The sequence below is a fragment of the Cavia porcellus genome, unplaced genomic scaffold, assembly GCF_034190915.1.
Source record: "Cavia porcellus strain 051 isolate PalLab524CR breed Dunkin Hartley unplaced genomic scaffold, mCavPor4.1 scaffold_19, whole genome shotgun sequence".
NCBI lineage: Eukaryota > Metazoa > Chordata > Mammalia > Rodentia > Caviidae > Cavia > Cavia porcellus.
Window position 1 is genome coordinate 24,357,673 of NW_026947502.1, and position 27,016 is coordinate 24,384,688.

A 27,016-nucleotide genomic window follows, 5' to 3' on the forward strand; every position below is an offset into this window, starting at 1 on the left:
TTCATCCCCAACCCTCCTCACCATGCCCTCTTCAGCTGCCCCAGCCAGGCTGTCATGTCTTACCTCTGATCAGCCTCCCAGCCCACCTCGGCCTCCAATCCTACCTTCACAAGTACAGGATGGTTTTTCCAAAACGCAAATCTGGCTAATCCTCGCTTTGGGGATTTCCTGAGAGGTCCTCTGCCCTGAAAGAGTGGATGTGATAGCGGAGCTCAGTTAAACTCAAAGCTCTGGGTGAACTATGAATGAACCTCCATCCACACCCTTAGCTCCCCGCCCTGCAATCATGAGCTGAGCTTTCTGTGTCCTTTGCTGCTAAGCAGAGACATCTCAGTCCCTGGATCTTCAGTGTCTGGCACAGGACATGCTCTCATCAAGTGTTTGTTGGATAGTCAAATGACTGGATGGATGGACAGACAGGTGGGTACAGGTTTTAAGCTCAGAAATACATCCTGGGTCCACTCCAGGCTCCTGAAATGTTTCTGGGATGGTCATCTTCTGCTTCAGATGATTTCTGCATTATAAGTGCAAGATGGATATTCTCCCTACAGGGACATTTTGGATCCAGAGAAGGGGATGTGCAAACTAGCACAGGATATGGACAAGAGGAAGCAGATTACTGGTTATGCATCTGAAAGTTCACGTCTGAGTCATGGCTATGGGGACTACTTATAGGAGGGAGAGCCACTGCCCAAAAAGCCTGGGCCTGGAGATTAACCACATGTGATGACCTTTATTTGTGGAAGAATGAACAACAATCATAACTGCATTTGATGAGTGCAATCTCACCCCTCCAAGGGGTTTTCTTTCCAGTGTGAGGAACAGGTTTGTTCTAGCAGAAGAGGCTGCTGGGACCAACATGGCCGTGTCTGGGTTAGTGCACACAAAGCACCCAGCTCCCTTTCTCTTGTGCAGCACCCTGGCCCTCCCTTAGCAGGGTCTAACTCCAAGGAAGCAGGCCAACCAGCCAGAACTTGGGGGCTGGAGACAGTGACAGCTGCACCTGCCCAGAGCCAACAAGATTTGTTCCCCTGGCTTTTCCACATCAGTGATTCCAAGATCAGGTCTGATTGCCCATGCTCCTTCTGAGGCTTGCCAGGGGCAGAGCAGGGGCTCAGGGTAACTTTATGTCTGAGTTACCTACAGAGAGTCACTGCAGGAGGTGGCAGATAGATATGACCCCCCCTTTATTACCCTTCCTACCCACATACATAAACCAAGAAAGTAACTGTTAGGAGCAAAGGAGCAAGCCAGAGACTGGCCAGATAAGGGTCAAGGGAGGTTAAGCCAGGTAAGAAAGAGGAGCAATAAGTGCCTGCTTGATCTTGGGCTAATGAGATGCCAGCCTAATGAAAATTAGAGCCACAGCTCACAGTATCTGAAGTCACAGCCCGGATTCTTTAAGTCAGGATAATTCAATAATGGCTTCTAAGGTAAACTCTAGAGTCATGGAAAAAAGAGTCCCAATTTCCTCCATCTCATCTGTGGGAGCCTGGAAAAATCCGTTTACTCCTCTGAGTCTCAGCTTCCCAAACTGTAAAATGGGAATAAGTGTGAGGATAAGTCAGATAATAGATCAAGAGTTCAGCACATGACCTGATACATGCATGATGCAACTCAGCTTAGTAGTAAGCGATCCTGACAAGGTACAGGGAACAGGATTAAGTGGTCAATATTAGATGAGGGGGAAATGGGAAGATTAGAAAAGAAGCTCTATCAGGAACTTCCTTGGATTTCATTACTCCATGTCCCGTGGAACAGACAGCTCTGTCCATAGGGCAAAAGACTCTTCTTTGACAGTTACGGCAGGTGCCATTGGTCACTCAACAAACAACCACTTTCCTGCTACTCAAAGGACTTCCTCCTTGTATCCAGAGCCTATGTCCCATCACAAAACCTAAAAATGTTAGACACAGTCTTTCCTAGACTTCCTTACATGTGAGTATGTGAGCCGTTCATGGAATCAAACATCCTCCTTTGGGTCGACTTTGATTTTGATGTTTGTGATGCTGAGAGCTGCATCCACCATGCAGGCTTGAAGGACAAGCCTTACACACCAAAGAAAAGAGTCACCAGAAAGATGGGAGGAATATTCCGGAACTTTCCTGATTCTGGAATTCTTGTAATGAGGGAGCATAAAGGAACTCATTTATACCACTTCTACTCAGGTCTTTTGTTATTTAAAGCAACAAAACTGCCCTAGAGTCAGTCTTTTGAACTCAAGAAAGATCTCTTAATCTGTTGTGGGTTTGGTGCTATTGTACTGTATTGTTTCCAGAGTCTTCTGCTGCCTTTCTTCAGCTGGGGTGGGAATTTTAGGCTTTATGTCACTAAACGGTGCTGGATTTGAGACCAAACCACATCCTCAAACCCCAGATCTCCTGAAACAATCTAGAGAGTCACTTCCCTACCTGGCCTGGCCAGGTATCACTCAGTGTGTTCACTGTTTCTAATGACAAAGCAGACTCTGGGGACAACAAATCAGACAACCCTAGATAAGATGTGGAGCTCTAAGTACATGTCCCTACTCATGTATTTAATTAGTACTTATCTAAAACCTTAGGGCTAGGGATATCTCGGTGGCACAGTGCCTGCATGGCAAAGACAAGGTCCTGAGTTCAATTCCCAATACAAAAAAAGTACAGTAAAACCTTAATATCTCCCAAATTTTTAAAATAAAATTTTGTATTTGCTTTTGTAATGCTTTCAAATTCCAATATTCCAATATGGTCCATGAACCACAAAATATTGGGAACCACTCTATTATATACAAGGTGCTAACCCTTCTACACCTCAGTTTTCTGCTTTGGAAGAAGGCAACATAGTTCTTCAAGTGGCCTGGTTGATTCTGAGGATCATTAAGCAGGATGATTTCCAGACTCCTTTGCAAACAAAAATTTGCTCCCGTGGATGGAGGTCTAGACTGGGGGATGGTTTCAACATTAAGATCATATGCTCTGGAATCTATCAGACCTGAGTTAGAATACTGGGAAGCAGTTTAAATGTAAATCTGTATGAAAGGTTTTACTTCTGTGGGTCTCAGGATCTACACCAATTAATTGGGAACAAAAAGTACTTATCTCATAAGGTGCTGTTAGGATGCCTTGCACTGACTGTGAAAGGTCTTAGCACAAGAAAATGTTTGATAAATAGCCTCTAATTTGTCTCTGTATTCTTGTTCATGCTAAGTCTCTGGTGTTCAAAGGCCTCAAAAAAGCTTTCCTGGCAAAATTCATTGTAATATAAGAATCAAAAACATAGACACCTTCATGTAGAGGAGGAGGGACCCTCTGCATAAACAAGTATACTGTGGCAGTCAGAAAGAGCAGAGGTCCCTTGCAAACAGAATCCTAATCTCAGTCCATCCAGACCTCATGCCACCAACAGGGAAACTGAGGCTCAGAGAGAGGAAAGAGTTTGCCTAAGGTCACATAGCCGAGGCCCAGTCATCTGACTTCCAGGGTAATATCCTCCCAAAACAGAAGCACCCAGAGCCAGACACAACAAAGTCAGTAGTCCTAGCTATAAAACCCTGATGAAAGTATCAAGAGCAGGATGGAGAAAACTCAAGCCCTGCTCTGTTTCTTGCCTTCCAAGTGTCAATCATTCCAAAATTCTCAATGATCTAATATTCTGTCCCTGTTCACTTCCAACAGATATTCATGGAAAGAATGGATCAGAGTTGCAGGGATCATGACCATTTGAATTTTGTTCATTACAAAGGATATTCTCAAATGTTAGAAGTTTAGGCTTCAGGGATCTGTTAAAGATAGTTTGCAACTTAAGTACTTGATTAAATCTACATCTCTGGGGGTCTACTCTATGGTTCTCCCTAGAACTATGGAAAAACTGAGTATAAAGACAGTTCATCCAGTTCCCTGCCTCAAGTATCAGAGTCTAATGAGGGAATTTTGATTGCTAATTACATAGGTATGCTTGAGGTATGAAAATACATTGGGCTGAACATTTATAATTTCCACACTCTTCTGGAAGTATGTTATATTTCAATGACAAGCTTTCAAAACTTCATATACCTCACTGCTAATTACACTATAAATGTTAATATTGTTACTGTCCAGTAGAAGCAGCAGCTATGGCCCAAGTATAAGCTTCACCAAAATCTTCTGCATCCAAGACTTTGCTGGTCTCCACAGTTCAGGAAAGGCTGATACTCATTGAGGAAACTGAGGCATCAAGACCAAGGGGCTCAAGGTCATAGGGATCAATAGGAGCTGAGTCAGACAGATTCTAGTGGTCCCCCCCACCCCATCACCGTCATTACCACACTCCTCCCCCTTCTCTGGCTGTCTCCCAGGCTGGCTCGTGTCTGCACCCAGCAGGGCATGGGGACCCATTAATTCCTAGGCAAATGGGCTCTGGGCACGTGTGTAGGCAACAGGTCCTAGGACAGCTCAAACAGGCCTGCACCGCCTGGTGCCCTGCGGCAGCCACCCCCTGGCCTCTAAATGATGGTGTGGAGCACTTGGTTGTTTTCAGGGTAAACAGAAGGGCTGAGGTGACTGGGAAGGTAGGTATGCATCTCTACCAAGCCAACTAGCAGGGGGAGATGCAGGGTTCCTCCTGCACCTGGGAGGCTACTGAGCAACAGCTAGGGGCCAGTCTGGGCTGGAGGCTGCTGTCAGGGTCAACATCAGCTGTCATTAGAAGGAGGGGTTCCTCTCTGTCCACCTCCATCTTGGCAGCTTCTGGCCAGATAAGACAGGAAGGGTATGGTTAACACTCACCTCTCCAGCATGGAAAGGGGACAAGGAACCCTGCCAAGAGAATTCTGGGAGCCCCATTCTGCCTCCATCTGTCTCTCCCATGCCTGGTAAAGTTCTCAGGTCCCTGGCTAAGAGGCAGCATGACAAAATACAAGTACACATAGACCCAGCTGTGAAGGTCCAGTTACTTCACCTCTCCATGCCTAAATTTCCTCATTTCTAAAATGACAAATTACTGTTGTCGCCCAGTAATTTAAGTGGCTAAAAGTCATGTTAATGAGTTCCATTTCAGTAAGCAATCATCACTTGAGATAATCACTTAAAGTGCTTAGCAGTGAAATAAACAGAAAGTTAAGCATCTTATATGAGAAATCCAAAGTATGAATAAAGCACAAAATAAAAGAGACAGGAAGCAGAACTAGACTTTGTGGAGAAGGGAAGATAATCAGTTCCCTAAGATGCATATAGCTATTATGGATAACAAACATAGACCAATAAAAATTGGTATGCAAAAGAAGCAAAATTATAAAATTTGATAGACAATAAAAACTAAAGTCCTTAGCAAAGTCAAGTGTCAATAAAGATAAACCTGACCTAAGATTCAATGCAGGTTAGCTGTTGTTACTTCTACCAGCGTCAAAGGCAATGTTTTAAAGCACTTTGCCTGTACCTGGGAACTTTGGAAACTTCTCATTTTGCTTAACGTCGATAGTCTGCATTTGCATCTGGCTCTGCTTTTGAGGATACAACACTAAATAACTGTCAGTCTCAGTATCTTTATACATAAAATGGGCCAAATGGATAACTGGTAGGAGTATTTCTGTATTCATAGAACTTGGTGTTTGTGTGAAGACAGCGTGATTGCCAGGTGTGCAGAGGTACCTGATTAGATTCTTTCTTCCTCCTCTCCAAGTCAGTCTCTTGTCTCTTTCCTCCTCTCATTTTGATTTTATTCTGAAGTTAACAAAGTAAAGATTAGTGGTTAGTGACAAAGTTGGCTTTATCAGCTTCAGCCACCAAGGATATTTGCATATCGGTAGAGAATCTGGAACATGAAAACATCTCTTGTTTCAAGAGATGTTTGCAAATAGTAGGATTATCAGGTTTCTTCCATTTTCTCATCTACTCAGTTCACTCCCTGTTGTAGTCGGGTTGTGAGGAGAACAATTAGATCAGGACACAGAATTTATAATATTATTTTATGATGGTCATCCAGAGTTAAACACAAGAAAGTGCAGGAAATCTGTCCACAACTCTAAAGACCTCAGAATATTCAGCCAAGGGCCTGGATCTGACAGCAATGTCCTGGATGAGTCCAGATGAAGACCTAGAGCCCATGACAATGCCTCTCTCCAACTGGAGGTCTAGAGCCCATGAGAAGAACTCACACCAGTCTGTTGTATGGATCTGTGCTGGGAAGGCCCAAAGGTCAGTGATGGAAGCTAGAAACTCTATGCCAGCGGGGTGAAGGAGCTGTGCTGGTAGTTTTGAGGGTTCTACACTGGAGCCAAGAAGTCATGCTCATAAGAACCAGGTCTGCCCTGAAAAGTACCACAGCCATCCTCAGTGACACAGAAGTCCCGAGCTGCTCTGATGATCAGAACAGTCAAGTACATGCCAGAAAGCCAGAATGATGAGTTTCTCCTGGAGATTAAACAGCACACATCTTCCCCTTCAGAGTCAGGAAGCGATGCTCAATGTGAGGACCAGAGCTCCCCCAAAGTGAACGACAGCCGCTCTCACCAACAAGGTCCCAAGCTTCTCTGATGATAATGGTCAAATTCATATTGGGGAAGCCAGTCATAATGAGGTCCTCCAAGAGAACCAACAGCTCAAAACAGCAACATTTCAGGAGAACCCACAATGCCTCACTCTTCTTCTCTACATCTCTATTTATGCTGGCAACTTCCTTCAGAGCATCTGTGCTTAGCACCAGGCTGATCTAATTCAGCTGGTGTTAAGATGACCACCAGTTTTTCATCCATAACACTCCCTGAAGACTGTTTTGTGAGGTAGACTTCTGACAACTTTATTGCATCACAAAAAAATGAATGCATGTGTTTAGAAAAAAAATCAAAAATTCAGTGATGAATAGAAATAAAGTAGATTCTTAAATCTCCTTTCTTCCCTTCATGTCTCTTTTCTGTTTCTACCCCCATGTAAGCAATATGGACAACCAGTGTGGGTCATTCCATGTCTCACTTTAGGCTCACAGAGCCACGTATGTTTCTGGAACTTTATTTTTAAAAAATCATAGTATACCTATTTTCCTATACATTTTTTCAATGATTGCATCATGACCATCTCTCCAGATCAATTTTTGAAATTCATTATTTTTCAGATCTGTTAACCCAGTTCTGCAGAGTATCATAGTTTATTAAGTTTAGTCAGCCTGTCTTCCATAGCCATGCTTGTGTTTTGTGGTGTTTTGGGTTCTTTTGTTTTTTAATTTTCCACTTGACAATCACAACCAATGCAACAGCTATCAACCTTGTACACGGATACTTATGAACTTTCATTTCTTTTGGTTGGCGTCCCAGAAGTGCTGTAGCTATTCAAAGTGAAAGCACTACCCGTGTACCCTTATTTAAGTTGAAGATTTGCTGACTATAACACAACACTCTAGAAAGCCTGAGGATCTGCAGGAGAGTAGGGGACCATGTCTCCTAAGAACCAAGAACACTGCTTCACAGATTATCTTGTTTCATTCTCCCCTTCACCCTGAAGTTTGAAGGGTTGGATTGGAAAGTATTCATTAAACAGACATGGAAATAGAGGTGCTCAGGGAAGAAACTACCTACTAAAACAGGGGGATTCTGTAGAACACAAAAGCCAGAACCATCACCACGTCAGATTTGCTGCTGTGGACTGAGCCATACACAGATGTGTGGTGTGGGGAGACCAGAAAGTTTCCAAAACTGAGAGGCATCTACTGTCAGGGCAGTTGGACAGTCTCAGGGGCCATCTCTGCTTAGACCCCTAAGGACTTTTAGTTACCTTACCTCCTCCTCCTCCTCTTCCTCCTCCTCTTCCTCCTCCTCTTCCTCCTCCTCTTCCTCTTCCTCCTCCTCCTCCTCCTCCTCCTCCTCTTCTTTTTTGCAATCTACCAACATTCTGGATAAATGCCACCTATAACCAAAATAAAGAAGATATTTACCCATCTGGAACTCTGATTTCTTTCTTTTCTTGTTGCCAACAGGCTGGGAAGAAGCCAGTACTTCGCAGATGACCTGCAGGCCCCACCAGGATAGACTGGCTAAACTAAGGGAGTGAGGAGAATTCTTTGACAAGTTCTTGGCCATTGGGTGTGCGAAGAAATTTTTTGTCTATAGCTCTTCAAATACTTAATCTGTATAGTGAATAAACTGAGTCAAACAGATTAGAGGTGGAACAAATAGGAAGACACTAAGAGATGATGCACAAATATGAGAGAGAGAGAGAGAGAGAGAGAGAGAGAGAGAGAGAGAGAGAGAAAGAGAGAGAGAGAGGCAAAGAGAAAGAGAGAGAGAGAGAGAGAGAGAGAGAGAGAGAGAGAGAGAGAATTAATTATTGGAGCCAGAGGCAAACATTCTCAAGATCAGCATAGGTGTTATTCAAACGGAATATTTGAGTCCTGTTTGACTATGAGAATAGAGATAGCAGGATCAGTGATCATCCCGCAGTGATCCATTTCTGAAAGCAAGGTTGCACTTGACAGATGTGCTGATGAACAACTGACCTCTGTACTTCCCATTGGCTTCACAGACCCCCTATCTGCCATGAGATGTCAGAGTCCTCGCAAATGGCCAGTCCAGACAGAAGCCAGAGATCCACTTCCCATGAGAGTAAGGTTAAAGAATCCAAGGGCAAGAGGAAGAAAAACTAAAAGCCTGGCATCCAGCTGTCTGAGGGATTCTGAAGGGATATTTCCAGTGAGCTCAGAGGCCCTGTTTGTCAGTCTTCAAGCTCCTTTCCCACCCAGAGGGTCATGGCTGGAGACCCATGGGCCTTTGGTCTGACCAAGGTGTCTGAGCCATTTTGCAGCAGCCAGGGTGAAGGAGAGAATCGATGGCTTATTGCAGATATTAAAAAAAAAAAAAAAAAAAAAAAAAAGACTTAAGTGTTTTCGTGTTTGATACACCCCAGGCCTCAAAGGAAGGTGTATAAGGAGGTGCCACTCTTCAGGGCAAGGGATTTTCTGCTCCTTTCTTTGGCCACGTGCTGAGTATCAGCCCCGCTGCCTTCTCAGACCCAGACCTGATTACATGGAGAATGAAAGCTGTCAAGTGTTAGAATCAGAGAACCCTGCGCTCCGAGCCTGTCTCGCTGCTGACTGCAGTGCACCCTTCAGCAGGTCTCTTCACCTCTGGAGTCTCAGTCCAGTGCTCTGTCCTAAAGAACAGGCGAGGGAATAATGCAAAGGACAAACAGACACACTGCAGCATTTGTGGAGCATTCAGCTCAGGGCTCAGCAAGGAGTGATCAATACATGACCACATTCTTCCCTTGTGGCACCTTTTATCCGGTGTGTCTGTCACTAGAACAGAAGCTGCAACATGTAAGCTTGCACAGAAATCCTCTGGACCATTACTGGTCAAAATGACCTCTGCTGGTCTGACTCAGCGACCTACAAAGGGCCCAGGAATCTGGCTCTCAGTGATCCCAGAACCACACAAAAATTAACAGAGAGAAGGGGTCCTTTGCAACCCTAAGAAACACACTGGGTTCTAAGTTGTCTTTGTTGACTCAGGACATGCTCACTTTGCAAGTTCTGACCCACCATATCACCCCTGCTGTCTACTGCCCAGGCTGCCCTGCCTCCTCCATTCTGTGGAGGGCTAAAAATAGGCCATTAATATTCCATAGGGTTCAGACCAGACCAGCTCCTATTTACTAAGCAGAATGGAACTGTGGGAAAAGGAGGTTGCAGGAAAGCGCCCCCCCCCCAACCTCATTCAGTCCCCCTCTGGTCCCTTCATGATTGAAGCCCCAGCGCAGGTCACAACTGCAATGTGGGCCCAGCAGGAGCCCCTTATGTTGCCTCTGGAGGTCAACTCAGCCCAGTTGCCAGAGACAACTGGGAGTTTCCCAGGCTCGTGCTGCCCTCTAGAGGGCATTTATTGAAACTTCTGCTGCTGAACTTAGTGCTCTGAGGAACCTGGGGAAAATGAAACCAGGGACCGGCTCCCAGAGCCCAGCTGAAACCCACCTGGATGGCAACAGAATACAAAGGAAAAGATCTACCCACTGGAGTGAATCAGTCACTCTCTCTTAACTTCTCTGTCTGTAGATGGTATTTGTGATGATACCAACCATGCCCAGGCTTTGAGGGAACTAGAGTTACATGACCAACAGAAGGAAATAATCACAGCTATTCTAAGTGTTGAGAGCTTATTATGAGTAAGGCACTGTGTTTTACACATATCAGCTCATTGCATCTTCTCTGAAGACAAACTTGTGAAAGAGGAACTACTACTATTTCACTTTACAGAAGAGAAAACTAAGGCTCATCGAGAGGTGGTGATTTGCCCAGAGTCAACTTTGAAAAGCAGAACCAGGTTACCACCCAGGCATATGTGACAATAGACCCTCGTCCTTCATTTACTACCAATTCCTACTTACTGTAAGTTCAATTTAGTCTCTATCATAACCTCCTCATTCTCTCCCCGTCTCTCTCCAAGCTTCTCCTTCATTGTTTCTTGATTTTCTATTGTCTCCACGTGACTTGCCTGTCAGCTTTCTGTGGTCCTGGTAGAGAAGAAACCCAAGTCTTTGCACAGAGGGAGCATATTCCACTCAGCTTGTGAGGCACGGGATAGTGACACACAGTGGAACACTCTGGTCCTGGATCCTGATGCGAAAGTTGCCTAGAGCTACATGCCCGCCTCAGACTGGCACACATGTTGGTGACGCAGAAACAGACTCTTTCAGGTTTATGGAGCATCCCTGAGCCAGCAGAAAGGATGGAAGCTCAGTTATTAAGCACTGACTGACTTCTCGACACTGGGAAATGTCTGCTCTGAGTTAATCACTGAAGTAGGAGTGAAGTTGTTTATACAGGTCTGTTTGGTAGGGATGAAACCTATGTGATTAGTAAAAAGGTAACTGCAGAGCTAATCAGCTAACTTTAAAATGCAAGGGAAACTGGTGGTAGAACAGGAAGCACAATCCTTGGTTGCTCTAATAACCAAAGAAAGAAAATTCCAACACAGGAATTAGAAGTTGGGTCTTTTTGTGTGAAGGTTCCCTGGGTTCTTAATAGAGCCTTTACTAGGAAAGAGAATCTCACAAAATTATCCTATTGAAATCTGTCCTTGTTTGTGCAGGAGGTAATAGGAAAAGAATGTGGCATCATGATAACTTAAAGTGGTGGTTTCAAAATGTCTCCTAGTATTCTGACTGTTCCTAGTATTCTTCTGTACTCTAAACCTCAGACACATGGGACAGGTGATTTGGAAATAGCCTTGTTCTTAATTCTCCACTTCCTTGTTTCTGGTACATGCTGTTGTACTATAAAAATCCCTAACCTGGGGATTGAAGGTCTGGATAACAGTTCAAGCTTCTGGGACTGCCACTGTCTCATGGGCAGATGAGAAGATCTGAGGACCTCCATCTGCTCATCACTAAAGTCAAGAAGTTGAATTTGATGGTGAGTTCCTCGAACTTTAACAGTTTTGGATGGAGCTATTTTTCCAGCCACATGGAATCTGAGTGTACCTAATTATCTTTGTATCAGTTGGGGCTAATTCAGGGCATGTCACAGTGACAAGGACCAATGATTTCAGCCCAAACTTGGTCATTACCAATGGAGACATGAGTCAAGCCACATGGAATGAGCCCATTGTTTTTCTTTTCAAATCTATTTTATTTTAAAGAGAAGAATCACAATTTCAAGACACATATATATATGCACATCATGTTCAAGTTGGTTATCAGAATACAAGATTTCTGCATTTAATAGTCCAAATAATTCTAGCACAAACCTTCCTCTTCAATGAACTCAGAGAAAATATAACTATCTTAACTATCTTATATATAGATAGATAGATATAGATATAGATATAGATATAGATATAGATATGCATATATTGTTTCTTTCAGCTTCTCACCTGGTGAGGCAATTTGATGTTTACACATGCATGTCTGATTTATTTCACTTATGAGTATGGCCTCAAGTTGCATCCATTTACCTATAAAGGTCTCAAGTTTAGCCATCTTTGTGTCTGAGTAATATTCCACTGTATAAAAATATTACATCTTTTTTATCCATTCATCAGTCGATGAGCATTTAGGTTGTTTCCAAGATCTAGCTACTACAAATTGTATTGCTATAAACATGAGTGCACATATATCACTATGATATGATGTTTTAAATTCTTCTGGGAAAATATTCAGAAGGGAAATAGCTGGGTCAAATGGAACCTCCAATTCTAGCTTTTTGAAGAATCTCCACACTGATTTTCACAGTGGTTGCACCAGTCTACACCCCCACCAACAGAGGAGAAGGGTTCTTTCTCCCCAAAGCCCCACCAGCATTTGTTATTGCTTGATTACTTGATAATAGCCATTTTACTGGAGTAAGATGGGATCTCAGTGTAGTTTTAATTTGCATCTTTTGAATGACCAGTGATGCTGAACATGTTCTCATATATTTATTTCATGTTTGTATTTCTTCACATGAGAAGTGTGTATTCATCTCAGATGCCCATTTATGGACTGGATCTTTAAATCTAGAAGGACTGATTTCTTTTTCCTTATATGCTCTCAATAGTAATCCTTTGTCTGAGGAACAGTTATGAGCTCAATTTCCACCTCACTACAGTATAGAGCTGTTGAGGGTGACAATATAGATAAAGCACTTAACACAATGTAGCACTCAAAAATTCTCTGTTGTCTGAATGACAGGGTTCATGTAGAGGTGGATTTAACTAAATTACTGGTTTAACAAGTTGGACACATTTATCCAGACCAAAGATCAGTTCCCAGCAAAGGACATGCTTCATAGCCCCAGTTAGCACTCTGGAAATCAGGAGCTCTATTGTTTGCCCTACTGTTCTTAGAAATAACTACAGAGTTAAACCTATTGATGCAAAAATATTGGCTCGTTCTGGAAACCGAAGCTGACTTTCTTTACTCAGAAAGAGAATTTTCGGAGAAACTGATTGTTCTCTTTAAAAGCACCACAATTTTTCCTATGCTGGAAAGACAGACAGGCTCTGTTTTTAGTGTTCCAGAACCCTAGACTATAAGAGGACTCAAGATGAAAGGCAGTTTGGTGAACACTAGTTCAGCCTCATCTGATGGAAAAGACAGTGAAGGTCTATATGTCTCAGGTAACTTAGGAGGTTATTTTTACTCTACAATATTGTATTTTCTACTTCACACAGCACTTTCATATATCTGAGTTCACTTTATGACCCTTGAGGCAGATATCAACATCTCCCTTCAACAGATAAGGAAGTCCAGGTTCAAAAATGTTAGAGGGATTTGCCTATCACCATCGCCCATACTGCCTTATTGCGAAGGCTGACCCAAGACTGTTCCCTGTGGCTCTGGGAAGCATCAGAGTGGTTCTGAGGAAAGGCAAGTATTCTTAGGAACCTGGACTGAGAAGTTTAACTAGTGAAGTATGCAAAGGAAGTCTGTGTATGTGAGGATGACTGCTGAGTGCTAGCAAAGTGATCGCTCACATGGCCTGGATCAGTGAATTGGGCTATGTCCCTTCCAAAGGCCACCTATTTACCCAGACCTATGTAAGTCCTGGAAATGTCAGAAAATGTGGCACCAGCCTCAGGAAGTTGAAGGATGCCTAAAAGAATAGTGGTAACTCCAATGAAACAATGCAAATGGCATTATTCAGCTGTTGGAGAGTGTTGAACACATGCAGGGCTGTGGCCTGGCCTGGGCATGATTGAACTGAGGATGAGGAGACACCTCAGGTGGCAAGGTAGGTCACAGCTGAGGCTACCTGGACACTTTCTACATAGTTTTCCTTAATTAGCATCTTCTGTTGCTCTGAGAGCTCCTTGAACCCCTCCCAAGATCCTGTTCAGGTTTCCTCCATTGTCCACTCAACTCCTTGCTTGTTCTGATTAAATATGGGCTGTCTAGCATCAATTGGTTGGCCAGCCCAGTTATGAGCTCTGCTGAGGATTTCACTCCTCCTAAAGATCAAGCTGCTTGTTTCATTCCTTTGGGCCTTTGCTGTGTACACTTTCAGGGGATTAGGGGTCTAGGCACCGACCCCAACATTTGAAAATTAAAAGGAACAGACTATGATGACAACACGGATGACCACACGGATGACTAAAAAACATTATGTTGTGTGGGAGAAGCCAGACATAAAGGATACTGACCATATGGTCCTACATGTATCAGACTATACAAGAGACATCCAGGCTGCAAGGACAAAAAGAAGATCAGCAGCGGCCTGAAGCACAGCATGATTTTTGGGGGAGATATAAATGTTCCACACAAGACTGTGGTAATAAACATGTGTATATGGTTTGCATAAATTTGTCAATATTCATCGAAAGGTATGTGATTATTAGAAATAAATTATGCTATAGAAATTATTATAAAACCAGTGCTTGCATTAGGGGAATTTTTGGTCTGGTATTAATGTAGTCCTTGTGTAAATAAATGAAAAATAATAACTAGGACAAGGGCTATAAGTGATATCATATGGAGTAGGAGAGTGTATAATAAAGACATGATCAAGTAGATGGACTGAGAAACCCTTCCCAAGGAACTAGTAGTAATCTGAGCTTATGGCCATAAGTAGGCATGAGCCAGAGAAGATGACTTGGGCTGAAGGAACAGCATGTGCCACAGCCCTGTGGTTGAAGAGAGTCTGGTGAGCCCTGTTGAAACAGCAATGGAATTGGAGCAGAAGAAGGAAGGGATGGGTACGAGATGAGTTTTAGGAGGTGAGCAAAGGCTTCCCATATAGAGAAAATTAGTCTTAGATAAGAGTTCATATTTTTCTGGTAAGAAATAGGAAGTATATTGAAATGGTTTAAGGAGTTGTAGGAGGTAAGTAAGAACTTAGTTGATGGGTTAACACAGTGGAGTTAGTAATCATCTCTCCTTTATTCTGACTTGAAGGTTCTTGAGATTGGAGCCAAGTCCTAAATTGTGTAGCATTCCCACCAGGATTTCAGCAGTACTTAATATAAAGTATTCGATGCATAAGAACCATTCTAAATGACTACAGGAAGAAACGAATGTATGAATGAATAGATTTTCCTATGATTCAATTATATGCTGTTCTCATCATCTAATAGTTGATAAATCTGGGCTATTTAATTCATCTCCTCAAACTGAAGCCCTAACAAAAAGCACAGGAGGCTTGACCTCCATATTGCTCAACATGGCATCAACTCCTGCATGTACAAGAAATTCACTGCCAGGGAGCAAACCAATGCCACCTCTTCCCCTTGTCACTACTGTTATAATAGGTCCTTCAGCCTGTTGGTCAGCTTCTAGGGATTGTCCTACCTACATAGTAGCCTTATTGTCTCAAGTCTTCTCTATAAGCACCTCTCAGCCAGCCTCTGCCATGGACCGAGCACACCACGGGTGCATGACACATTCTCAGGCTCCCTGAAGCCTCTGCCTGAAATCACTTCCTGTCTTAGGACCAGAGAGAATGCATGCACTGCTCTTGAAGATGCAACTCAAGTCCTGGCTTGTCTGGGAAACCTTTTCTACCCATCTCTGCCTTTACTTTACTTCATACCTGATCTGCTGTCATATTCTTCTCCCTTATTCAAACACATAGCTCTCCTGTGCTCTTATCTGCACTGGCTTCAGTTTTTAAATTTTTTATTAGATGCTTGTGGTACATAATAATTACATTCATCCTGTGGCATTGGTACATATGCGAGACATGTAATTCTTTGTCCTTCTCTTTTCCCCGCCCCCATCTCTTGGTTCTCTTCCCTTTGCAAAAGCTCTATCTCCCTATTTCCTATTATCTGTTTTTTACTTTGTTCTTTATTTATATTTTGGGTTTCTCACATAAGAGAAACAATCCATTATGTAAGCTTGAGTGCCTGAGTTATTGCTCTTCCTGCAGTATTTACAGTCCTCCTTCGGTGCCTGCCATGAAGATGAGTTGGGGCAACATGGGTTCCAGGGGAGGTTAGATTGAGCGCTGAAAAAAACAGATGACTGGGGAGACCATTGATATCAACATTCGTTTCAAGGAGGTAACTTTTCTGAGTGACATGGATGTTCCTAAAGAGAATGTCCCCTGTGCATTTGGTTTTCCTTGTCCTTTTTACTGAACTGTCGTTGCTTTTAACTCATGATTCAATTAGGGAAGATTTCCAACCTGAGTACACAAGAAACTCACTGTCAAGGGAAAAAATCAGTGCCACCTCCAACCTTTGTCACTACTTTAAAATAGGTCCTTCAGCTTGTCGGTCAGCTTCTGGAGGCTGTCCTACCTGCACAGTAACCTTAGGATCAGGTCTTCTCTATAAGCGCCTGTGACCCAAACTCTGCCGTCTACCATGGCTCACACTTCTCGGCATTTGTTGTCCATTTTGAACATGATGCTCCTCCTTTATACTTTCTTTTACTCTCCATTCATGTTCTGCCCTTTAGCCAGAGTAAACTAACACACGTGATTAGGAGGCAAAACCTGTCAGTCTTGCAGTTAAGGCCAAGCCAAGTAGTGCTGTGTCACCAGCACAGGCTTCAGAGTGAATCTTCTACAGCAAAAGGCACTGCAAAACTCTAGGCAACACTGCGGTGTCCTGCACGAAGGGAAGCATCTTTCTCTCATGTTCTCTGAAGCAAACTCATTTCTCCTCTGATCTTTGAATAGGCATTTGGCTTTTTTTCTGCCAAAATCATAAAGAAGACAAAGGTGAGGTTCAGAACAAATTTCAGTTTGGTGTGGAGGGGTAAGTGCGGCATCAGTAGAATAAATGGATTTGAAATTAGATAAATGTGAGTCCAAATCCCAATCATAACTGGGAAAGCATGGCTTATGGATGGCTGGCCCCAAATACCTGATCCAAAGTAATGGCAACGTGACTCATGATGAAGGTAGCCTTATATGCACAGGCTTATATGGCCTTTTATGCACAGGCTTTGTTTAACACTCACAATGACATTATGAGGTAGTGTACATTTACAGAAAAGCATACTGAAGATCAGGTCTGGCATAGTTAGGAATAGAAGTGAGTTTCTGGGAACGGGGATTTAGCTCAGCAGCACAAGTACCTGCCTGGCTAGCACAAGGTTGTGAGTTCAATCCCTGGTACAAAAAAAAAGTAAGTTTCTTCCCAACTGAGGTAGTTTTAAAGCTCGGTATACTGTCACTTGCATTGCTATCACTCTTAACAGATAAACTTCTAGGATTAAGATCTTGCGATGCCAACGGCATAATGCAGGCTCTTATCTCCCCAGCTGGGTTATGATTTATTTGACTGAAGTGCTTGCATTTCCTTCATCTTCATATTTCTCACTCCTCCTTCCCAGGGCCAAATAATGAGCCCAGTTCACAGGCTCAGGAAACATCACACAGTTCACCTGAAAGACAGTCCAGGGAGCCCAAAGTTCTGGGCTGAACCAACACTCACCACTCTTTCCCTCCTCCTCCATTTTTTAAAAAGTTATCTGAAATGCAAATACCCATTATAAAAGTAAACTATAAAGATGGGAGGCAAAAAAATTCTGATTCTATCACCAAAAGTATCATTTTGCTTTATTTTCTTCCATTCTCCCTATGCCCATATTTATGCTCTTGCTCTTGATCTAAGAGACTATTCCTTATGAGTTTATTTTTATAATAAAAATCAATTTGTACACTGGAAATATGAAAAATGGAAACTAATAGTAGTGATATATAAGCAGTTAATTGCTAACATTTTGGCATATTTTGACTTGAATTCCACATATTCCATACTAAGGAACTGTAACTGCAGAAGGGGTCTGCTCAGTTGTTTCTCCCTAATGTTGGGTGTAGAAAAGATAGATTTTTGATTTGTTGTACTGGCTGCATGAGCTCAAAATCCCTTAACCAGCTCCAAGCCGTTGAGACTGCAATTTGTTTTCAATTTATCACATTCCTAAATGTGAAAAAATATTCTGACTGTTGCCACTGCCAAGATCCTCTGGTCATCGGATCAGGAGTCAAGGTCACTGTTGCAGCCCTGGAGACGGACTCAGGACTCCAAAATTTGAGTTTCTTTGACCTTCCATGCTGCGCCATCCATACACCTGAGAGCACCCAATGGATTTGATTTCTTCAAAGAAATGACTCTGTAGACTCCCCTATTGACTCTCCCACAGCTGATCTCTCCTGTGGACAGACACACTGGGAAGAAGAGCAAAGAAGCAGAAAAGATTTAAAAGCTACTTTGTGCACATGAACAACAGTCCCAACTTTCAGAGGGAGCAAAAAAGAACAATTGATAAAAAAATTCTCAATCTGTCAATCTCTCTCTCTCTCTCACACACACACACACACGCACACGCACATTATATTCTCTATTTCTTTTCCAAAAGCAGCTTCTTATGTATTCTAATGGAATTATATAATTATCTTTCTGTATATCCACCTACCTACACAGTCCTCTCTCTATTCATCTACCTGTTCACTTGTCTAGCTATTATATGTGCATATAGCTATTTATCTATCCATCTATCCATCCTTCCTTCCATCCATAAAAAATAAAACCATAGATCTTTAAATAAAGTTATCAAAGGCTGTTTAAATAAATAGTTATCAAAGTTGAAGGATGACTTTAGAGGTAGGACCTGAATTCCAAGCCCAGTTACCAACCTACTTTGTAGATTTTGTTAAGATGCCTCACTGTTCCCTGCGTGCTGTTCCCTCTTTACTGTTTCTTCCTATGTAAAACAAAGTCCATTCTATCTATGAATGTACCTTGAAGAATGGAGACCAGGATACCATGGAAAGGTCAGTGGCACTGTAATCCCTACTCCCAGGCTAGTCTCTTTGAGAAAAAGCATGAGTCTGTTTCCCAGCCTGCTGAGAGAAGCAGAGAAAAACCAGGAAACTTAAGGTGGGAGACAAGTCCAGCCACCATGAGCACTCCTGGGTCATGCCAGTGTCCCCACAGCCCGCAGAAAGGGACAGACTGATGTTGCATAAACATTACCTCATGCGCTTTGTGGGACACAGAGTGTTTGCTAAACTGTTGGAAGAACTGCCCTGTCAGGGAGAGCCCTGCACATGATCATCACCAGGATGGCCGCTCCTTGCAGGGACTGGCTGTGGGGACCTCCAGCTGGGCTTGCCCAAAACACAGGAACCCACAAGTGGAGCAGGCTCTATTTAGTGTAAATAAAGGCAAATGCTATCAGGATTGAAGGACAAAGAAGTCACGCTGGGAGAACCATGGCCTCCTCAGGTCAGGAGTCAGTGTCCGTGAACACCCTGTTAGCAACTGGTTACCATTTGGGGTTCAGCCCCAGTGTGTGACATTAGCTCACTCTGCAGGCACCCTCTGGCACTGCAGTTTGCAACTAAACAGTACTTCACAGAGCAATCTTATGGTGGGTATTTCCGTAAAATATCACAGACAGTGCCCCGGAATTGAGAAGTGGGAGAATGTTGATGGACCCTGGGAAGTGGCCATCATTCACTTGCAAAGCAGAGTCTCTGGGATCCTGGAAAACCCCTGCTGGCAACAAGTTCACCTGCTCCCCACAATTTACCCTCCACTCAAAAGCAGCAAGACTCAGGGCCTTGCCAGGTTAGTACTGGGTACCTTTCGCATCCAAGCAGATGCTTCCTCCAGTCATACCTCTTCCTGTGGGACAGGGACACTAGCAGGACAAGGATCTCCATCCCTCTGAGGGCCTTCCCAAGGAGAGGAAATGCTCCAAATGTACAGCTTAGCCCACATTAGAGAATGTCTTCATCAATTCTCGAGGCTTCCTAGGCCAAGAAAATGGAGTAGGCTTTCTGTCCCAATTAAGGTTCCTGCTACATTGACAAATGAGGAAATGCCAATACAGATTTTTTTTAAAAAAACTGTAATAGGACCGCAATCTTTGCATTTACCAGTTAACCCTGAATATGAACCACCCAAAAACAGTGACTCTGTGTGCATCACCCAAAGTTGATATTTGAAGTCTGAGATGGAAGGCTTTGTGAATAGTAGGCTCAGGCCAAATTTCTTCCCATCTCCATCCTGTCATCCAATGTGAGAGCTCCCCTCAGTAAGTGGCGATGTCCTTCCTCATCCCTAGGGGAATACAAGCAGAGTTAACCCACTGAGGGGAATCGCTGCATAGGTCTGAGGCTGGTTGGGGAATGTAAACTGCAGGACCTTTTTGGCAACAAACGCACATTTAGTTTCAAATTTAGGTGCAGAGAGGACTGAACTTTGTGTTGAACCTGCTATGGGTAGAAGCCACCTGGGAAGCACCTGGCCAGGATAGAACCTGGCAGAGTACAGTGCTGACTGGTGAATGAAAACCGAGTTTGGAATCAAAGGCTTTATTTTCCTTTGGCCGAGGAGCTATCATGCTCTCTGCTTCTCTGAGCCTCAATTTCTTTATCTTCAAAGTGGGAGTAATAATTTCTGACCTGTGGGGCTTGAGTAAAAACTCAATGAGAGCCTAATTCGGGGCTTGGCACATAGTTGGCACTGTATTCTGTATAAGAATCATGAGGCAGTCCTGAATAATTAAGGGCTCAAAGAGGAAGCAGCTGGTATTTGGTTGCAGATGCTTATATATCCCTTACTACTTCCGACAGTGAGCCTCAAGTCCTAATGCACACGAAACTGGAAATCTAAGTCCAACAATAGCTATGGGAAGGAGCACCCTCTGTTTTACTCTTTCTCCTCTAATTCCAGAGCTCTGGAATTAAACCCAACAACCTCTGCCACCCTCAACTCAAATGCCAGGTCTTCTTACTCTGCCAGGGTCGGATGCACAGGCTCGAGGCCTTCAGGACGAGGTCATCAGCATCCTCCCTGGTCCTTAGTTAAGAAGTCACTGTCACTGCCTCCATCAGCATCAGCATCTCCATGTTTGGCTGTTGCATTCTGTGCTTCCTAATTCCATTCCTGGGGCTTAATTATGATTACACAGCTTTATTACATAAGAGTTGATTTTAAGTAATGGCCCTAATTAAGAGTGAATTTTAATTAAGCTTAATTCAGAGCCTGCCTCGGATTGCCAGAAATTTGTAGCCTGAGATGAGGAAAAGCTACCCACGCACAGAACTCACATGTGACTTTGATCTTCATGCTGTTAAGCTGTCTAAGCCAGATGGGTTCACTTGATTTTCAAGCCTCAAGAGTACGGTTCTTTAGCAGGCTGCAGGGCAAAGGATATTCCACCTTCTCCTCCTCTCAGAGGCAAACCTATTGCCCTGGCAATAAAGAAACAGAAGTCAGTTGGCCTGGAGGTAGGGAACCTGCAGCTCAGAAGTATCAACCACATCCTATCTTAGGGATGGAAGGAAGCTCCTCTGCTGCTCCGGGCTGCTCACAAGACCCACTTCACAAATTAGCAAACAGAACTCAAGGAGGCTAAGGCACACAGCCAGGGAGGGCAGGAGAAGATTAAAAATCAGCTCTGACACTGATGCCTACACCCACTCTGTTACAACACAGCCTTCCAATAAATGACAGTCATCCACAGGGGTATAGGAGAAGCCAGCTTTCTTTAACGTCCTCCTAAACTGGTGTTTCTCAAACTCTGGTGATTTATATGCGGTAACACTGACTTTTGCTGTATATACATCCATGCACACCATCAAGTGGGGTGGAAAACAAAACTAAACTGATTTGTTTTCAAATGAAATTTTCATCCTGCCTTAAAACTGCTATAAATCAGGGTTATTGTAAAAAAAAAATTTAAAAAGAAAGCCATTACATCCAAATCAGAAACTGTTATTTTATAAAGGTCCAAGATTAAAGTCTAATCTGTCTTTATTTCAGAAACAGATATGATAAAAATGTTTAAGATACAAAAGCGTAAAACAGACTTGGTATTTAAAGTGCTCAGAAAGATTAGAGTTAGAAAGATAATCACTGTGAGATTCACTGATGTTTAAAGATCCCATCTGAATACCACCTAACATTCACTTTCATGTGTCTCACCCTTGCAGAGCTGGGCTAAGCCAGAGTGTTTCATGTTTCTAGGTTTGACCTTTGACCACTCCTACTGCTCTGGCGCAGTACAATGACACAATTCTGGACAGAAATCCAGCTCCCTGTGCCCCCTCAGCCCATGGACAAGGTGTGGCATTCCACTGGTGTGTCAAGTGAAAACACGGTGAAATCGATATGTTCTGTAAGGTTGGCTGGTGGAGTGTGTTCACCAGTAGAGGTCAGTTCTGACCGCCCATGTCCTAAATGTCACTTCCACACTCATCAGTTTCATACTGACATTCCCACCTTAGAACATCATGCACTGAGAAGCCAAGCTTTACTGGACCTTTACACTGACTTTTCTGGAAGGAAATAGAAAATGAAAAATAGGACGCAACTAAGTCGAAAATGAAAGGGGTAATTGTGTGCACTCATGCCGTACTTAAAATTGAGTTTAAAAACAAGCATTTGAGCAGGGCATGGTGATGCACATCTGTAATCTCAGCACTTGGGAGTCTGAAGTAGGAGGAATCCCTTGAGTTTGAAGCCAGCCTCAGCTACCTAGTAAGTTCCAGGCCAATAATTACCTTCTACCTGTGCCTCTTAATGACTATTCCTTAGACTCAAAAAGAATAAATGAGACACAGTAAATAACCATTTTATGGTTTTAACAATCCAAGCCACAGTACTTTGCCATTAAACATTGAGTATCTGATGGTCCATTTGCTTAGCCTAACCAAGTGGCACAGAATCTACCACATCTAAGGCTTTCTCTCAGACAGCTGAAGTGGGGACTTCCCACTCTTTCTAGGATTTAGGGAAGAAGTTACTGTCAAACCCTTCAGCTGAGACAAAGATTTCAGATGTGTCTACTTGATACACTCTCCTTCATACACCTAGGAAATGTCACTGGATTAGTGAAGAAGTCCAAATCGATTGATATAGAAAATGTCATAAAAACAAATTTATGCCAAAAAAATGTAACAGACATAATCATCCCATTACAATCATTCTTAAAAATACTTTTAAGTAAAGCATTCTTTATATTTTTTTCCTGCTAGGTCAAGGCAAGGTGTCCAAGTGGTTTCATGACCACCACTAATGGCTTCTCAACACAAACCTAGAATATTTTCTCCTACAATGATATTGGTCCACAAGTTATCAGTTGTGGAACCTAAGGCCTCAGTTTTCTCATCTGTAAGATGGAGATAACAGTAGCACCTACCTTGAAGGATAGCCATGAGAGTTAAGTGAGATGGTGCTTAGCACAGTGGGTGGCACACAGAAGGGCTGAGTGGATGATCAGTGGTTAACAGGAATTTTGGTTCACACTTGCACGGTGATGTATCTCAGAAGTTCCTCCTGACTTGCAGGTTGGAAACGATTCTCCTGTGCTGAAAACTTTTCAACCAACTCACAGGAAGTGGTGGGTGACTCAACTCCTCTGTGAGTCTTTGAGATGATTTTGTGTCCTCATTCGAGTTTTCTGCCCTTTACAAAGGCCAAAGAAACAGCTTTGGTGGGAGCTGAAGCAGATGTTGATCTCGCTCGTGGCTGGTAGGGATGGGCCATATGTCGCACAAAGGAAGACGCATGTGTTCAAACCAGGTTTCTCTTGTAAGTCCATTTCGACTGTGGATCCAAAGGGAATCCCTCCTGGCTTCATGTGCGTGCGCCCAAGCCTGCGAACACACACATTTCTTCTTCTCTATGCATTACACCTTCATATCTAGGGGAAAAAACCAATATATGCAGGTAGCATGTTGTACACAAAGCTGTCCAGCCCTATGTGAAGTTTAATGTGCTGCATACTTGGGATTTATACCAAGCGATAAAATCCACAGAAAGAGAAATGCAAATAGATTGTAGAATATAATATTATCATTGTCAACATGAAAGACTTATTTACTGCCCCCCAAAAGAAAAAACACTATAGTGTCATTTGTTTCAGGGAACGCAAAAAAGGTTTCAACAACTAACAGGGTATGTTTCTGAGCAAAATATGTCTGGTATATGATGTTGGAAAACACATTGTCGGTGGCCACTTGTGTGTCTGTGTTCTTGGAAACAAACCCAGGGAATCAAATAATAGAAGGGCACTTCGAGCCTGGCTTTCTGAGCCACAGGTCACCTACCTAACTTGGTCCTAAATGAACCAAACAACGTAGATTTCTTCAGGAGAGGCCTTCTGAGGTGCACAGTACTGGATTAGCCCATCTCACCATGAGGTGCCTATATAGTTGCTGGCTTGGCTTCCAGAGGAGATATGGTAAAGGTTGAGTACATGGATGGCTTATGCTGAGACATGCTGCTATGGGTAACAAGAGGCTGGAAAAATGTAGCCAAGCAAAAGTGGATGGAGGAAACTCCCCTTGTTTCTTAGGCTCTAGCCCTACAACACTGTACCTTTCCCTAAATGTCAGAGGTCATTCATCAATTTTTTTTTTCTCCCACAGGATACTGATAATCTGCGAGGTCTCAACTACTGTGGCTTTGGTCAACTGATAAACCTGTTCTTTTATTTAGGGACTTGGGAGTCATATTACACCAAGGCAGAGCAGTAATTTTATTTCTGTGTGAGTGGGAAGGATCTAAATTTATAAGACCTTAAACCAGGTGTGGTTGCATGCCTATAACCCCAGAATTCTGGAGACTGAGGCAAGAGGATTGTGGTGAGTTTGAGGCCAGCCTGGGTTACATATTGAAACTCTGTCTCAATAAAAACAGGCAAACAAACTAAATGCATATGACTTTAAACAACAATAATTACCTGACAATAAAAAAAATGTAGATTTTGAGAGGATTTGTTCCAGAACACCATGTGGGTGCCAAAATCCATAGATGCTCATATCCTTTAAGTAAAGTGGCATAATAATTTTCATTAACCTACACGCATCCTTCCATATATATTAAATCATTTCCAGATGATGAAAATACATAATACAATGTCTATGTTCCAGAAATAGCTGTTGTATTGTATTCTTTAAGGAATCTGACAAGAAAAACATATATATGTGTTCAGTACAGATGCAAAGGTTTTTCAAGTATTTTTGACTCATGCCAGATTGAATCTTCAGATAATGGAACTCAAAGATATGGAGGGCTGACTGTATTATTACAATCAATTTACAGATGAGAAAACAGAGGCTTGAGAGAAGTACTGTGCATTATTGACAGTCAAACAGCCTGTAAGACAAAGAGTCAAGATATACACTCAGGTCTGACTAGATCCAGAGCCTCCATTCTGAGCCCCATCATGTTGGAAGTAGCAACTTGTGAGACGTGTCCTGGGTGCTTTGCTTGGGCATAGCACTCAGTCCTCACAGGTAAGGTAGGTACTGTTTCTCCTACTTTATGCAATAGTATGAGGAAATTGATGCTCAAGAGAGGAAAAGTATTTGTCCAGGTCATGCAGATCTCATGTAGCTTTCTGGAGATTAGAACTCCAATCCCTGGCTCCAGGTGCTATGTAGTATAAAATGGGAGCCTAATGGTATCATGGAGATGTCCTTTCTACACCACCACATTCCATATCCTTCCTTCATGTTGGGTGAGTTTCATGACTTTGAGTGAACAAATCAATAACCTTATTTCACATCCACAAATTCCTTTGTTCTCTTTGCAGTTCTTTTAGACACAGAATGTCCCCATGTTGGAGATGGCTCAGAAAGGAAGTCTCAACAATCCCCAGAGTTACTGCATCCCTAGGGGACTGGAGGAGTCATGACAACAGGTTGTAGTGAAGAAAGGAAATTACATCTCAGAGAGAAGGCTGGTTTTCCTGCTTGTTGGGATGAAATGCCATAATCTTGTTACCTTCATCCTAACACGGTAACCACAAAGACCATCTTGCATTCCAAAGTGCCCTGTAAGCCATCATAGGGCCCAAAACATGAAGGTCTTTATCCATCTTTCTTCACAGGATCTCATCATCACAGAGGAAGTAGACTAGGAAAGAATTCACATACAGAGGCAACAAATACTGGTAACAAACAAAAATGATGATCATTGTGTCATAGGATGGGCATTTAGTGGAAAGGACCACAGGTAATGCCCCCTGACACCAGTGGCTTGTAGAGAGTGGAGAAAACAGACAAGACTCAGGTGAACTGATAAAACTGATAAGCCAGGCCAGCTAGCTTCTAGATCATGTGAAGAAAAACAAAACTAAAAACACAGAAATTACAAAGGAGGGAATGATCAGTGTTAGATGCAGAGCTCAGTAAGACTTTCCAGAGGAGGTGACATTGTCTGAGACCTGCTCTGAGATGATCTGGGGACATGTTCTAGGAATAGGGTGGCAACAGAAAGCTGTTCTGGGAAGTCACACATATCAGAGCTTCCACGATGATACAAAGGTCACATGGATCCCTAGAATCTAAGTTTTATCAGCAATGAATCACTCCAGGAGTAGAACAACTCAACACCCTAAACCTCCACATCTGCCACACCCACAATGTCAGTTTGTTTGACCAACAGAAAAAGGATTATTCCAAAATATACCTGGGGCACGTAATCCACAGGGAGGATGAGGTTTCTAGTTTCTGCTGTAAACAGCTATCCTCTTTGCTATTTAGTATGACTCGCAAGATTGCACCTGCTGTAAAAGATGCTGTAAGAAGCGCTCTGTCACTGTATCCACAAAGTCTGCCTTTTCCTCCTGGGAACTCCGCAGGTAAGGGGCACTCCTAGGAGAATGGAAGCTTTATTGCTAAAAGGACGGTCAGCATTTGCAAGAGGAAAGGGAACCAGAGCTGACTGCACACGTCCAGGCATAGGCACTGAGTTGACTGGTTTACTAGTGTACTTTTCTTCAATCCCAGGACAAAGAAATTAAAAGTCCCACTCTTGCTACTCAAGCCACTGTCTTTCTGAGAAGAAAATCAGCTTCCTCAAGGTCACATTACAAGTGACAGAGGCAAAGCTAATTACATCATAATAATCATGCACTCATTAGTAATTACATTAATCAAATGTGGTGATGACTTACTAATTCTGGGCACCTTGTTAGAATCCTTTGGTTGTACATGATTTTACTGAAGTATCAACATATTTTATTACTATTCTCATCTTTTGCTATTTTCAACTTATTTTATTACCATTTCTACGTAGCAGATAATTCAGAGAAGTAAAATAACCTTGCCTTGGTCCCATTGGTAAAGCCAGAATTAAAATGGAGACAAATTTGGTGCCTCCTTTTCTCAGGAAGTAACCAATGTC

The 27,016-nt window shown here is 42.8% G+C and overlaps 2 long non-coding RNA genes across 7 annotated transcripts in view; one reads left to right on the forward strand and one right to left on the reverse strand.

The window, feature by feature from the left end:
- Positions 1-11,600: 11,600 nt before the first annotated feature.
- On the reverse strand, positions 11,601-23,586 carry LOC106028414 (uncharacterized). Of its 6 annotated transcripts, none has more exons than XR_010041088.1 (6): positions 23,022-23,586; positions 20,929-21,072; positions 19,753-19,936; positions 19,493-19,626; positions 18,610-18,714; positions 11,601-18,036 (listed from the first exon to the last, which is right to left on the reverse strand). It is a non-coding gene; the product is annotated as an uncharacterized LOC106028414 (long non-coding RNA). The 6 variants fall into 6 exon arrangements; XR_010041089.1 differs by having other exon boundaries at positions 19,457-19,626; XR_010041087.1 differs by having other exon boundaries at positions 18,610-18,711; positions 19,493-19,936.
- Positions 23,587-26,332: 2,746 nt separating this feature from the next.
- LOC106028422 (uncharacterized) overlaps positions 26,333-27,016 on the forward strand; it is a 29,738-nt gene continuing 29,054 nt past the window's right edge. The window contains exon 1 of the long non-coding RNA XR_001202046.3: positions 26,333-26,471. This is a non-coding gene — a long non-coding RNA (uncharacterized LOC106028422). The remainder of the gene's footprint in view (positions 26,472-27,016) is intronic.